This window comes from Typopeltis vanoorti, chromosome 9 (genome assembly GCF_054136105.1).
Source record: "Typopeltis vanoorti isolate ZY-2024b chromosome 9, IOZ_Tvanoo_1.0, whole genome shotgun sequence".
NCBI lineage: Eukaryota > Metazoa > Arthropoda > Arachnida > Uropygi > Thelyphonidae > Typopeltis > Typopeltis vanoorti.
This window is the reverse complement of record NC_143557.1, coordinates 39,822,543-39,839,446: the sequence shown is the minus strand read 5'-3', so window position 1 is coordinate 39,839,446 and position 16,904 is coordinate 39,822,543. Positions and strand designations below refer to the sequence as shown.

Sequence of the window (16,904 nt, the reverse complement as noted above, 5' to 3'; positions counted from 1 at the left end):
ATAAAAGCTACCTCAAAAATTAAAACAAACAAACAAAAAACTTGAGAGGAAGGGACAAGGATTGTGTTAATGATGAATTTTAAAGTTGATTCATACATAGTTACTACTAGATGCCTTCAGGAAGTATTGATATTAAAGGCATCGAGCATAGTGTGACCGCGCGCATATGTCTGTTAAAAGAGAGATGTCTGTTAATTGTATGTGTTCTTCTGGTTGGTTTACTTTGCTTGAGGGAATTATTAAAAACCCGAGTTTCCAGGAAATAAATCCCTCCCACGCTGTATGAGACACTTTCTAACACACTTTCCGGTTAACTTATCCTTCGAAATACTAACTATGTGTGGGGAAAATGTATTAGTTGTTGAGTGTTTACTGAATAAAGTTCATGATAATGGAAAAATGAGTTGCGCTGTGCAATAATGATTAAAGTCAACATTGGATAACGAGCAGAACACATATTGGGATCGAAACTTCAGACAGTTGCGAGCCGTTATTAATAAGTCAGCTCTCTGTGATGTGCAAATATCGTAGTGCATTATATTTGCACTTTGATGAGTTCGATCTATAATGCAAACTTCCTCTCATTACAGCCTTGTCCCGACGATTTGCAGAAACTTAGTGGGATAAGCTTGCCATTTTCAATATATATATATATATATATATATATATATATATATATATATATATATATATATATATATTTATTTATTTATTTATTTTATTTTATTTTTTTTGCTATATATAAAAGTAATACTTTACAAGAACACCGGAATAAGATAGTAACAATTATTTTAATTAACAACATATAAAAATGCTTTTATGTACATCCTGGCGATTTCATCCTAATTACATATGATTTCTTCAGGTGCAAATAGGACTAACAAAGCTGACGACCACTGTGTAGTTACAGAAGAGACTGATGTTTTTTTTAATATTTCTAATTGTGCGTTGCATGGTTCAGGACGTTTGTGCATGATTTCGCGTTCGGCTAATGATGGTTATGATGTTTTGTTCCTCAAGACGTTGCTCAATCGATTTTTCTGTCTGTCCATAGCAAGGTGACCGGAAATCGCACCATAGCCGATAAACACCCGGATATTGAAGTGAGCTACGTCGAGGTTTTGTGGAGCGGAGTAGTGATCTTATCTTGATAAAGGGAGTAAATACTACTTTGATTTTATATTCTTTAAGTATTTTTGCTAGTTTTATGGAAATAGACATAATATATAGAACCATAATGAAGCTTCTATTTTCCTCATCATTAAAAACATATGTAATCTCGTGTCAGTCAAGTAGATAATGTGGTCATTATAGCCAATTTAAAGAAAAGTGTTTTTTAAATGTTGAAGTTCGATTCATTCATGATCGAGTAATACTGAAGAACACGTCCGAGGTATTGAATATCATTGGAGTGAGGCTTTGTCATCACACGTGCCCTTTTGTGAATGAAATAAGATTTAACTTATTTATTGAAATTATTTAACTGGGGGGAAGAGCCCCCTCCCCCCTTAGTGTGTGTGTGTGTGTGTGTGTGTGTGTATACACACACATATACAGGGGTGGCTCGTGCATAGGCACTGCGGAACTCCAGCACCCCCAATTTTTCTCGATATATAAATATATTTATTAAGTTATTTATATTTGCTTGTAATATTTACTTTTATCATCAACAATCCTATACAATTCTCTTATTTTGTATAAATAAATATTAAAAATCCATCTTGTAGCACTTAGGAGGGCGAAGGACGCTAGCAGCACTGTGTTTTCCACAGTGTCATATTGCTAGTATTTGCTACGCGCGCAAGCATATGCATGTCATAGTGAGATGCGAGCTATTAGCGTAATGCGGCACTGTCCGTCGCGCAGTTCCACTGTTGTTTATATGCAGTGGCGAATTCTCCATGTTTGCTGCGCAAGTTCATTAATTGAGAAAGAAGTACTATTTATTTGTTAATAAATGTATGCATTTATAAGCATTCCATTTAGGCTTTTATTTTTACAGGTCCTCGCAGCAGCACTGTGATTTCATGCGCGCGCATAGCCATTTCACGACGGCTCACTGAGTTGCTTAAACCACAGGCCATACGCAGTCAACGTAGCCCTAGCCAGTGAGCTTCAGCAGCCTTTACTAGTGTTCGTGTTGCTTGGGAAAATTAAGTTACAACCAACAATTTTTTATTACGATGTTATTGACTAGTTCATAAAAAAAAACCGTAGGGTAGAATTTGTTTTCAAGTAGTTAAATTGAAAAATATAGAATATCATTTGTAAAATAAATGTTGTATTTGTATGATTAAATGTACATAAATTTCAAAATATATAGTTTTCAATGGTCAGTACAGGTAACCCTCGTAAAACGCTGTCTATAAATTGTAGTAACCCTTGTTCAACGCAGTTTTGACAAAAACAGTCTAGAAATTGCAGTAACCCTTTATCTTTTCATATATTTTTCACCGCGCGACTTAAAAATCAAATTTTATCTTCGTTAAATTTGTGTCTGCCCGTATATAAGTAGCGAATTTATATTAGGGGAAACACCCTTTAGCACGCTGTACGTCAATTGTATACCGTATAAAGTGTTTATTGTTGAAAATTGTCTTCGTTTTCTGCCAGGAAAGCGCATTAAAAATCATAAGTGTGTTATCTCAAGCTGAGCACTTTATTTTCTGGTGAGTTACATACATAATTAATATGTAATGCTTTTTTATGTAAAAAAAAATGATTTTTATAGTAATGGCCACAGATTGCATTGAAAGGGAAAAAAATGAATATTGAAAAGAAAATTCATCTTGAAGAAAATTTCTTTCGAAGAAAAAAAAAAAAAATCCTGGATCGGTTGAAAAATGGAGAAAAACCATTTGTTGTAAGGACTTTGAATTTAAATTAATCAACAATTCAATCAAACACAATGAACATAAAATCCGAGAAAGTGTTTATTGCCGGGTCAACGGTAAGTGCAAAGCTCCCAGTTTTCCAAGAGAAAAATGAAGAAATCTCTAATGATTTGGAAAGAAGATGCACTCAAAAGAAAATTCCTTTGGATGGAAATCTTATTAAACAAAAAACTCTGAAAGTTTATAAACATGTATAATGCAGACCAGTTCAATGCTGATGAATCCCGGTTATATTGGGAAAAAAATGCCAAAACGCACCTATATTTCGAAAAATGAAAGATCAGCTCCTGGATTCAAAGTTTCCAAAGACAGAATTACTCTACTGTTTTGTAGTAATGCATCTGGTGATTACATGACAAAACTAATGTTTATTAACCGATCCTCGTGCCATGAAAAATTAAAATATGCACTTATTTTTATGTTGCCTAAAACATTTATGCATTACGTGCAATGAAGCTTAATTATAATTTGTAATTTTTATAATTTTATACTATGTATTTGTATCATAGTTTATTTTCTTAACTTACATGAATTACCTGAATTAAATAAAAATATATTTTTGTTGGATATGTCATTGTTGTTTATATAATTTTTTTTTTTTTAAAAAAAACAATTTCGGAACATAACCCTACTTTTTGTATGTGCTCTGAGTCTCGCATAACGCGATTTATATAACGTGGCATTTCTATGGAACCTAACATCCGCGTTATACGAGGGTTACCTGTAATTCATTATTCCGATAATCAGACTTCAATCGCACCTCTTACTCCCTGAATGATAACAAGAGCAATCGTGAATTTCAAGACCAACATTCGCCCCTGTTTATATGAAGTTTGCACCACTAGTAGAGTGTTCGTAGTGCTTATCGTGTTTACTCTGTCTCCTTAAATATTTGATATTCGATAATAAACAATCTTTTTTCATGTTTAATTTTTACCATAATTTTGATATTTTATCCAAACACGTATACACTGTACTTACAGTGTGTATGTATATTTCGAAAGTTGCAGCAACCCCACGAGCCGCCATTGATTCTTCATCCAATCCAAATCCCAGTGACCAGCTTTGAGCACAGCATTCTAAGTGAGGTCTGATCAGGGCCTCATACAATGGAATAGTTACCATTTTGTTTCTGCTGATTACTGTTCTTAATATTGCAGCAATCCTCTGAGTTATCTTTACAACTTTTACAACATATCCTTTGAATTTCATATTTCGATCTAACATATCACACTAAATCCGGTGTTTCCTCTACCCTTTAGCAAGGTTATCATTAGGCAAACCTAGGCAATCGCCTAGGGGTGCTAAGCTTCGGGGTACCAGATTTTGCTATATAGTTCGGGAAAAAAAATATAGAGAGACTGTGTAGGGACGCCTAAATTTTCTTTGCCTAGGGGCATCATATATTCTCGGGTCAGCTCTGCCCTTTAGTATACTTACTCCAGTATAAATGGCTAATGAAGTAATTTCTTTGAAATACTGTTTAGTTTTTGTGCTATACAGAAGTTCAGTTCTGATCTACAAACATTATTATGTTACCTTTAGAAAGTATAATAAATACTTATGTTTTAAAGTCAAATAGCAAAACAATGTTTGGTCTCGAAAATGACAGTGAGCTTACGAAATACATACAGCTTTCGGCATGGAAGCTGTACTACGGTGTCTGGAACTGTTGATTTTGTTAAAAAATTAGTCATTTATTATTAAAAAAAATAATTCTGATTGCAAACTTTTGGCTATTTTATTCTATACTTATGTTTTACACCAAACATGCTTTCACTTACGTAACTTAAATGGGATTCCATGGCACTAAATAGGAAAGACTGACGAGAATCAGCAGTTTCAACACAGCTGTCAATGAAAACGCGATTATAAGCAAATGAAAGGCATAGATGACCTTTTTGACCGTAGTTTTTATTATTATTATTATTATTATTGTTGTTTTAATGTAGGGATGCAGTAACAAGGAAGTCTGTATTTTCGTAAGCATAGGCCATCTTTGTATCAAAAACATAACAAAAGGAGAATATTATTATTATTACGTAACAACCCCAAGGACTCATCGCGGGAGGCAGGGCTATACTTACACTTTTCCCTAAGCGGGCGGAGCCGAGGCGTTAGAATGCTCTGGAACCCCTCATTGTTTGGGGCTCTTTAATTGGCTGTAATTTTTCGGGGGCCCAGCTAGAGCCTCGTGCGCCTGTGCATAAATACGAACCCGGCCGGAGGGTACTCTTCACAACTTACCGTCTCCCCTTCTCTATCCTCTATATCAGTATAGTAACGAGGGTACGAAGCGCCTGTGGCAAGTGTCTAACTTGCGCTCCCCTAACCCAACGCAAGTGTCTAACTTGCGCCCCCCCAACCCAAAAATTTTGAAAATTTAAACTTAACAAGTTAAATTTTATTAAATGCGATATGTTAAATACTTACTATTAATCCCATCAAAATGTGTTGCAGAATTTATGTGTCTAAAGCGGCGTATTGCCGAAATTTAAAAATACAATTTAAAATAGCGGACTTTTATATCTATTTATTTATTTTTATTTTTTACGGTTTGCGCCCGTGGTGGGCGCCTCTTTCGCCACGCCCTCGTTATGGCACTGCTATATATACTACTACCACTACGACCCTAAAACATATACGGTATTTTGAGCCTAGTTTATTGTTTCTGACTAAGTGAGGTTATAACAAGGAGATCTATGTTTTCAAACGGACACTTTCGAAGCTTTCTGTATTAAAGGCAAAGATTTTTTTTTTCTTAATTGGCTATAAAGCATAATGGATATTATCCTTTCACATGGTAGTTTCTGATGCTTTTTATGCTATTACGTTATGAATTAAATATATTTGAATTAAAATAAAAAAGCATTTGCAGATTTATTTTATATATTTATACATACCAATTAAAATTGTCTGTAAACAACTTCACTATTTATAAAATATTCCCTTCTTGTACGTGCGTGTGTGGGGTAGTGGATCCCAAGAAATGACAACCTCATTATTTTTCATAGAAATGTTTGTACCAATCCTCCTTGAAACAAACACCTTACCTGATATTGACGTATGGTAGACATAACTTTCAGTCTGTTTTTGCAGTGAACGACAAACCGAAAGCAGAAAATCGTTCTCGTATCAGAAATAAATATTCACATCTGAACACTTAAGCCATTAATCCTTTCATTCAAATGTAATGCTAATGAAAGCCTAATTTTCTGACAGTAATACCACCATTTAAAAATACCCTGGAATACAACACAATATAATAGCAAGATAATCTTTGTTCGTTGCATCCGTAATTATTAGTGACCTTTGTACCTGCTTGATAACAACACAACTTCGTATTCGTTATTATCACGCGACATAAGCTGTGACAATGTCTGTTCTAGCACAAGAGATAACTAACCTGACTCCTCAAAAAAAAAAAATTATCTGTATTTTGCAACTCACTTTTCAGGCCATTCTACTGAAACAGAATCGATTGCAAGTTACTAAATTTATGATAAGAAGTATGTCTAGCTGTCATATTCTTAAAAATAAATAAATAACACTGTGGTGTCAAAAAGGTCTTTTCCAAAACATTCCATTATTCGCTTTATACCAATAAGATATTCATATCTTAATAGGATATTAAGATATGAATAGCGTTTATTCATATCTTAATAGATATTTACTCCGCCCAGTATGGCAGAATCACCACAAGGGTACTTACCATAGTCTTATTAAAGGAAATCATCACAGAACGTTTTAAGATGTGATTGAAGACTGAAACTAAGTCTTCCTTCCCTCCTCGAATGAAATACGCACTAATTCGATAATCCTAAATATGAAATCAACAACAATATTCCACATCATAAGGAAGCAAGTATATCGCTGTAATATCCTATATCACTTTTAAGTGATCATTCAGTTTCTTCACTTCTGTGGTCGGATTCCTCAAAATCATAAGTTACCAAAGTTGAAAAGAATATGTTACTTGCATAAAAAATTTCCACAAAACTTTAAAGACAAGGATTTAAATTTAAAGACGTCCATAGAAATTAAAATTTAATTTCCATGGACGTCTCTCTCACTGAAGTTTAACCTAGAAGAAAGAGGATACGTAAGACAATATATTATTATGTGACACCTCCAGAGAGTCCAAGGACTCATCAAGGGAAAGCACCTACTCTGCGATTATCTTCACCACTCACAATCCACCAACGGCAACTACACCGACGCTATCTACCGCCCACTATCACCACCACAAACATCCATACCCATAGCGGGATTCAAACCCGCAGCCTTTTGGCTGCAGAGCAGATACGCTAACCACTCGGCCAACCAGGCCGGCAATATCAACTTTACAAGCAATCGAAATGCAGACAACGCTAATAAATGCAATATGCATTATAGTAGTTCCTTCTCAACGGTAGGGTGCAGTATATATGCGTAAATTATACCCATGTAACAGCTTCAGTTATAAAATCTGCAGCTCAGTATAATGACAAAACTATATATATCAAATTACATATTAAGCATACCGCGATACGCGAAAATGCGCTGAAAAAGCCTCTATATAAATGTACTTTTTAGTCTAAATTACAAATATACATCTGCACAAGAGAGGCAGCAAGGCTATTAGTAACTAAATGCTGTGTGTGTGGACTAGGGTTGAGCAAAATAATTGGCTGATATTCCTCTTTAAGAGGTGGATGTTATTTATCTTTATTATTTTACATGACATCTCCTATAGGTCAGTGTAACTTAGTGGAAGTGACGCTTGCATCCTCTGCACTAGGCCATTCAAAGTTAGACTTCAAGTTCAAGTCTAGTCGCCGAATGGAGGATCTTTTTCTAAGCCTATCTCCGACCGTTACTGAGTTAGTCCATCTCTGCCACAGGCAAGGTTTTTTCTCCTGCACTCTAGTGAGTTTCGTTCAGTAAACTCAAGAAAGTCGCCCGTAGAACCCACATTATTTCAGACAGTACCATATATCCTGTTAGGGTTAGGTACCAAGAAATAGCAGCACTTGTTTGCCACTCTTCATCGGTGGCCGCTGACAATTAGTGATTAGTCATAAGCCAGCTGTAAAATTCGATGTAGCTTGAAATATTACAAGCACTTTACATCGATTTTTACAGAGGTCACATCTAAAAAGTTTGTATGAAAAGTAATATAAATAAACGTGTATAAAAGAATGTATATAATTCTATGATAAATTTTATCTGGCCAAAAAAAAAAAAAACGTAGTAAAACAATGGGTAAAGTTTGCAAGAAACAAAAGAATATGCTATGTCACTCCAACCTATATGTTATTGTTTAACTAAGTGCTTTTGAAACCATTGTTTTCAAGCTCTGTGTATGCCCACCATCAAGGTCATTCTGAAAAGGGATGGCGAAATTCACAAGTAGTTCCAGTGTCTGTCTAATAGGATTTGTGTAGTATACCAGGAGAAGAAAGAACGGGTCGGTCGAAACAGAATATCAGAGTCGCACCGATTTCTTTGGGGTCTCAACTCTTCGCGCAAAGCCCCCAAAGACGGTGGAATAAAAAGGCATTGAAGATCGACAGAAAGTCATCAGCAGTTAGAGGCATGACTATTGGGAGTATAATCCAGATGACCAGACGTTACGGCGAGCCACGCCAGAGGAGAAGAATGGGAATGATGAGAATAGCCGATGTAAATACCCAAGGCAGTTTCAGTCAGATGTCATTGCAATGGGAGGTCTACCTAAACCAATAGCCACAGAGCAAACTTCAAGCGCCAGACAACTATGTATGCCAAAACCTCTTGCTCGAGCTCGGGGCTGCCCCTAGGAATTTTGCAGTAGCATATTTTGCCGCCCCTTCCCCCTTATTTTTCGTATAGTTTATGCAAATGCGCCTTGCATTGTCGGTAGAGCTGGCCCTGCTTGAACTATCGAGTGCTGAAAATTTGGATTCCAAAGCCAGCTACTATCCTGACTAGTCACCCCTGAAACAGGACAATCCAGTAGGAAGCTTAAGGCCCGAGATGAAAGAAAAAGCATAGGGACTTTAGATAGACCTTGGATGAGTGTGCGACACAGAGCCTCTGTAAGTTTGTTCCATCTTTTGTTATACATTCCCTTTTGTAATCTAGGATATATGTTATAAATGGACTGATAAGAATTAAGTTAATTGTAATAAGATGTGTCTATAAGAGAGTCATTTGGCCTGTTAGTAATTGGTGTAAATTTTGTGAAATAACTTGACATAGTTAGCTAACCTCTTCGTGAGTGAATTAGAAGTTCAATTAGTTGATTTTGTAAGCAGAGAGTAAAATGAGTAATATTATTTAATTATTGTAAAGTTATTTAATATTGAAGTGGAAAGGTTCTATTTTTATGCTAAAGATTTAACAGATAGATAGAAAGGACAATCTCCCTATCGTTGATGAATGTACCTTTTATACTAATGTAAATAAAATGTGTTTTGTTTATGTCAATAGAGTGCCACCTGATCTTTCAAATTACAATGCACTCTTCCTAAATAAAAACGAACCTAAGAGCTGGAAACAAGTAAGATAGCAGAAGCATGTAGTTAAGTGCAATTAGACCCTGTTTGTGTTAAATTTCACAGAAGGAATTTGTGTTAGAGAGAGAGAGAGAGAGAGAGAGAGAGAGAAGTCAACCGGCCATATTTCTGAGTTTTATGCGAATTAAACGATAGTGGTGGTGCAGTCTTAACAAATAAATTTTCTAGTATTCAAGGCATACGACTTGTAGTACGAAAGGTAGATAAACATAGATAAAACTTATTTAAATATAAAGAGCCAATAGGCTTCATTTCGGCGATATAAACAATATTTAAATTAAGGGGATATTAAATCCCACATTGTTTTAAAACCGAATACGAAACTCAAAGATTGGAATCAGAGAGTTTCATACTGGTGGAGATCGAATGGCCCACTCCAAAAGCTAGATATAGGGTTACAAGGCCTAACCTACTCCCTATGAGGAAATAAAAGCCATTAGCTAATTTTTAATTTTTTTTTGTGATATCTCCAAGGTCTCATCATGGGATGGCACATTGATCCACTATACACAACTCATCATATCTCCTACTTAATCCTCCAACTACTACTATGACACTACCATCAATAGTATTTTTTTATCTGTAAACTGCCTGTGTTCTCATGACTGAAGTGTCTGTATGCAGATGAAACCAAGTTCCAGGGAGAAAAAAAATGCTACTGCCTTATGAGATCTGCCAAGTCACCTTCAACTGAAAAATTCCATGATTCCTCTCATCATGACAAGGTCAAAAACTTTTCAGACCATTATCATACAGCAGTAGCAGAGATAAAGGAGGAGGAAAAGAAACTTGTTCTGTGGGTTTCAAAGTGTACTGTGAAAGGATGTTGGGGTGGCAGCTGTACGTGTTCCATTGGGCTTAGTACAGAGTGGGGAATGATTGATGCTATTTCAGATTAACATTTCCCATGGAAATATTTATAGAATATACAAATTGCAGAGACCAAACATCTATGTGAGAATGAGGGGGGAGTGAGTTGCTCCCCTAACTGCTCTTCTTTGTACTGAGTCAAGCATTCTGAGGAAGCTTTTAGGAGTCCCACTCCAAATGCAAGAGTAGTATTCGATAGATGGGCAGATTTGTGATTTGTATAAGGTTAACAGCTGTTTAGAGGTGAAGTAACGTCGTGAGCGAAAGAGAAAACCTAGCTTTTTGAAAGCTGAGGATGCAATGGTTGTGATGTATTTATGCCAGGAGAGGCTTGGTCAGGATAATTCTGAGAAGAGAAATCTCATCTTGTCTGAGAATTTGAGTGTTATCAAAAATAATGCTTGGGTAAAATGTTTTTTTTTTTGTGAGAAATAAGACAGAATTGGGTTTTACTAGCGTTGAAAGTTGACAAGGTTATCTGAGCCCCATTGGAGGATGGCTTGGAGGTCAGAATTAAGGGGAGTGGTGGTTGATGCTCTGTGGGTTGAAGTGAGTTGTGTAGAGGAGGGTTTTTAAAATGAAAGGGAAGAGTGCAATGTGCTGTCGTCTGCAAAACTGTGTATTGGGTTAGACATCAACTGAAGTAGGTTGTTGATATATATAGAAGGAAGAGGATTGGTGCGAGAACTGAACCTTGTGAGAGCCCAGCATTAGTTGGATGGTGAGAGGATAAGGAACTGTCTACCATCACACAGTGTGTGTGTCAAGACAGGAAGCTGGTAATCCATCTGCTGAAGTTGGGGGATGTATGAGAGTAGATCTCCTGTTGATGGGCATTGACGGATTGCATACTGGTGGCTGCTTAATAGCTGGGTACTAGTTGAGTTGGTTTTCTCCATCAATTTGGATATGACTGAAGTGAGTGAGATAGGGCAGTAGTTAGATAGCAGTGAATTGTCACTCATTTTAGGATCTTAATAATTTGAAAATTTTGATAAACTCAATAATCTTAATGCTCGGGACAGTTGGACACTACAAGGTTAGTCTTTTTGTAGTATGAGTGGGGAGCACTGTCATCAGCAAAACTGTGAATCAGATTTGAGGTTAGTGAAAGCAGATCGTATATATATGTATACAGGAAGGTGAGTGAAATAACAAAAATCCGAGCAGTACTAACATTATTAGGAAAATCTAAACGTTTCACTACAATACTTGTAGTAAACAAGCTAAGAGAAAACAGGCAGTTGAGTTGCAAAGGATGGAAGGCTGACCATAAGATGGCAATTTTGCTTAGAAGCTTTTGGTGCCAAACCTTATCAAATGCCTTGGAAATGTTAAATACATGAGTCCAGATTTCTCCAAACCTTTCTATGGCATATGTTCAGAGGTGGGGAGGGGGGGTGTAGACAAGGTCTGATGTGGATCTTGACTGGCAAAATCCATACTGGTAGTTAGCAATTATACTTGACAATTCTCAACATGTCAAAGAAGCTGACTATTGATAACCTACATTACCGGTAGTCATTTTTCTATAGAGCCATCTGTGGGATGAATCAGGATATTCCACTGCCTTTCCAAATGAAGAAAATAATAAAACAAGACATTTGGCGAATTTGCACAGAATAATGAACTGTGATTTCACCTCCTCATGCAGAGAACTGACACAATGCAAAAGCAGTGGAAAAACAGATTATGTTTATTTAAATTAGTGTTAAAACAAGCATAGTACAATTTCTCCATTACAGGGAATGCCACTGAGAAAATTTTGCTGTTTTATGTTTTTTAATATAACAATAAATATTTGTTTAATAACATTTGGTTTTTAAAATGAGCATTGTTTAAAACTGCATGATAACAAACGTGAATTCCAATCCCTACTTCTTCATTTTATGAAATTCCTTAAGAAAGAAATCGTGCAATACATTATGAGGTGGTATCAAAAAGTTTCGAGACATCTGTTTATGAGAAATTACTTTATCTACGTTTACACAGTATCACCTTCAAAATAGTCCTCTTGCATAGCAATACAGCGCTCTCAGTGTTCCTGCCACTTCTGGAATGTGTCCTGTTAGTCTTCTTTTCGAAACGTGCCAAGAACCTTCTGCAATTCGAGCTGGATCTCTGCATGGTGTCAAAACATACCTTTGAGCTGGATTTTCATCTTCAGGAAGAGGGCGAAGTCCACAGGAGTCAAATCTGGTGAGTAGGGTGGGTGTGGAAGTGGGATCATGTTTCTGGTGAGAAACCCACATGTGAGAAGAGCTTGGTGATGGTCCTCCGGATGTCCTCCCTCAGAAGCCTTAAAAACTGGCGGACGAATTATCGATGCACAATGCCACGAATGTCGAAAAAGACGATGTGCATGCACTTGGTCAAGCTGCGGACCTACCTCGCCTTCTTTGGTCATGGAGATGATAGGCTCTTCCACTGTGAAGACTTGCTTAATCTCAGGGTCGTACCCGTACACCCAAGTTTCATCACTGGTAATGATCAACATGGACAGGTCATCAACGGCACGCTGACAGAGTTCTTGAAAGACTTCAACATGGTGTTCCTTTCGCTCCTGGGGACGAACTTGGCAGCAACACGGCCATGTTCACATCACACGTGAGGATTGCCTGGACTGTTCCGTATAACACGCCGACAATGGCAGCAATGTTGTGGAATGTTCTCCGACGATCCTCATGCACAAGTTGCCGAATGGTTTCGCCATTTTCGGGGGTTGAGCTCGTTGAAGGTCTTCCTGATCTCTTGTAGTTTTCCAGTGGTTCTTTCCGGTGAATAAGCAGCAGCACTTGTTTATACTAGTAATAAAAATATGCACACTTTCCAGTGTAAGATGGACTTGGCATTTCCAAGAAAGATTCATGTTTTTTCATGCATTTTAACAATGTAATTTTGAAGTGTTAAGATTAATTAGCACTACAAACAGAAATAGAATCACGTGCACTTTCAATTCATAAACTACTCCAGTGCAAAATATTTGATTCAAGATTCACAAAACAGCTAACACTATAACATGCAGCAGAATAGTGTTGTCTTTGTGAATCTTACAATACAGCACAAAAAACTGACTGCACCTGAAAGAGCATCTATGAACTGAGATAGTGAGAATTTTCTTTACGAGGAAATGCATTTTTGAAATTACTATTAGGTATGCTGAAAATAGGTTAATTTTTCAGATTAACACAAAACTTAATTGCACACTTGTAAAATGAGAAATCAATGTGTGCATATATATTCATTTAAATTTACATAATTCTGACCTATATTTAGACTGCATTTCACTATCTACAAAAAATAGTGTATTTGTATAAGCTGATATTGATTCTAAAAATGTCCCCTTCCATCAATTTATGTGCTGCATAGATATATGAGGGTTGTTCTTTTTGACCTTAACTGTCTGCCATGTGACCATCTGTAGTTCTAACAGGTTACCTAGTAGGCAACCTGTTTAAGAATGAGATTGATTTTTGCATTTAAATTTCCTGATCCTAGCAATGTCCCCCCCCCCCCACACACACACCAGTTTGAATTGTGCTGCATACATTGGTTGAAAAGAAGTCAATGGACAACATAGTGTGAGGAACAAACAGCCATGACATCCACCTTAATAAGATGTAAGGCTGTCTTTTGCCATGATGACTGCAGCAATCCTACAAGGCATACTTTCCACAAGTGTAGGATAGCGATCAATGGGAATTATAGGCCATTCTTCCTGTAGGCATGCAATGAGGTCCTGGACTGTTGTGGGGCAGACACCCCTTGACCTCACCCAATACTCCAGTTCATTCCATAGATGTTCAATAGGATTAAGTGTGGTGAAATTCAAGTCTGCAAATCATGCAGTTACAGAGCAGCCTTATCACAGTGCATTGTCAGTTTTGTAGAAGCACCACAAAGTAGTAAGCATTACGTTGTCCAGAATGTTCAAATACCTCTCTGAGTTCAAAGTTTGTGGCAACACCAAGGTCCAAGGCTAAACCAGGAAAATCAAGGCTATACCATCACACTGTCACCTTCGAATTTCATAGTGAGGTTATGCACTCTGGTATGAGACATTCACCAGTTTGGTAGAGGGTGTAGCATGATTCGTCACTCCATAACATAGCTCTTCAAGCTTCTACATCCCACTGTACATGTCTTTGCACCACTGAAGATGCTGCATATTGGTCTGGGTAATATTGTGGGGCTTGCATACTGCAGCTCTGCGATGGAAATACATGCTGTGAGCTTCGGTTCTGAACGTGTTTATCGCACAGATTTGTGTTCCAGTTGATACCCGGAACTCTGCATTCAACGTATCAGCTGACAAACTGGGCAATTTTTACAAATTATCCTTCTTAGCACTCTACCATCACATCTGGTGAGTGTGCTGTAGGTCATTCACTGTGGATAGCACTTGCAGTTGACTCCCTGTGCTTTCATCTCAGTATGGTATCGCTGATTGTTGACCTGATATTGCACAATTTTTCAACAATCTGCTGTAGAAACAGGAATGTAACATGGCATATCACAATGTCTGTTTCAAACTCTGTCAATTCCTTTTACAGCCATTTTTACCTGAACAGTTGCACCGACTTGTTAGCATCACATTCTTTCATTTTGCACTGGCTACAAACACGACTCGTTACATGTGGGTGTGTTAACTTCTTTCAAGCAGTGTATATATATCTTTACAGGTTTGCTCTTTAATCAAATAGCTGCCATGAAACTGCAGCTATTTGATTAAAGTTTACAGGTGTTACTATTTTTGTATTTAAATCCTGATATTACACAAAATATATTAATTATAATTGATTAGTGTTCTCAGTCTTGGCTTCACTATGACTGTAGGCTGCAAAGATGCCAACTTTTTATAACCTGAGCCAATCTCCTCAACCCCTCTCCTATTGATTTTAATATAGGATCCCTCCATCTCTTATGTGGTCCACCACATTTTATTTTTATTAAAGTAATCTACAATCTTTTTATAAAAAGAAATAAAATTGTGTATTATTTTAGGTATTCTCCTTTAAAATTTCTTAAAATGAAAATTATTACATATCCTGCTTTTTGTAAGAAAATTAAGGGATGATTAGACTGTTCCAATTTTACTTTTTTTTTGAAAAATGAAAGGTGCTTATTATAAAGAATTACAAAGGATACATTTTTTAGATGAAAATAATTGCTGTTTGTTGTTACCAAGTATTTAATGTTATTAATTTACAAAGAAATTAGTTTCAAAAATATGACTTAACCCAGTGGCGGCCGGTGAAAATTTTAAGTGGAGGAGCTGCATATACAAAAAAAAAAAAAAAAATTTCTTTTCCTAATCAGTAACGAATTTATTAATAAATAAATTTACATATTAAAAATTGCTTTATTAAAAATATTTCATCCTCACCACGAACAAACACCAATAATAAGTTTCGTATCAATAGCAATAACAAGTGCAAACAAATATCAGCGTTAGATCCCAGTGCATGTTTCATGTAACGATAATTGAAAAAATATAATTCTTTTCATATTTTCAACAGTGAACATTTGTCATAATTCAGCCTTGAATCTATAATAAATAAATAATTATATGTTATTTTAACAAAATAAAATAGGATTCTGATAAGTGTGTTCATGGTGAACAAAAAAAATAGTTCACCACAAACACACACCAATAATAAATGTTTCATATCTCACAGAAATAACAAGCGCAGGCATAAGATACACTGCCCAAGCCGCAGTGTATCTAATGACGTAACATGCAATGACAGCAAATGAATACCGACGTTAGATCGCAGTGCATTTGTTTCGTGTAACGATAATTGAAAAAATATTCTTTTCATATTTTCAACAGTGACACTTATAATTCAGCTTTGTATCTATAATAAATAAATAAATAAATATATGTTATTTTAACAAAATAAAATAAGATTTACAAAAAAACAGTTCACTATGCACATGCACCAATAATAAACGTTTCATATCTCACAGAAATAAGGCGTGCAAGCATAATAAAAATACACTGCCATTTGAGCAATTACAGTTGGGAATGACGTAACGTGCAATGACAAGCACAAACGAATATCAGCATTAGATAGCAGTGCATTTGTTTTATAATCTAAAGCGTTAATTGAACAATTCCAATTATTAACTATTCAATCAATGTTAAAACATAAGCTGTAACCTTTAACATGTTGTACTGCATTTATATTATGTTGTAAGCATTGTTATTATTTATAAACACAAACAAAATTTAATTTTTTCATTTTTTCCTTGGGGTACTGCAGTGTCGCAGTGCTTATGTACGGGCCACCACAGGCTCAACCTTCAAACAAGTGTTTCACTTTTAACGAAGTTCTTTCACGAGCCATAAGATGCCCAAATAATAAAGGACTATCTTAATTAGACAAAATGTAGGTTTCAGAAGAGTTCAGAAAAGCATAACTATGATATCAAAAGTAGAGACAAATGATAATTATGTACTATATAACACATAATGGAACGGTCTTGAATTTATTCATCTTATTTGCTAAATTCATGAAAAAGTTCTTAAAAATGAATATTAATAAATATCCCAAATTACATTTCCTCATGCAATTATGAAGATGTAATAAACAGCACA

At 36.0% G+C, this 16,904-nt stretch overlaps 1 protein-coding gene across 2 annotated transcripts in view; it reads right to left on the bottom strand.

Moving 5' to 3' along the window:
- LOC150102994 (uncharacterized) overlaps positions 1-6,162 on the bottom strand; it is a 69,001-nt gene extending 62,839 nt beyond the window's left edge. Inside the window, exon 1 of one of the 2 annotated variants that reach the window (XM_090398029.1) lies at positions 5,948-6,162. The gene's annotated coding sequence lies outside the window, so the exon portion shown is untranslated. Of the gene's footprint in view, positions 1-5,797; positions 5,909-5,947 lie in introns of those variants that run through there. The other variant, XM_090398030.1, reaches the window with a different exon arrangement.
- Positions 6,163-16,904: the final 10,742 nt, after the last annotated feature.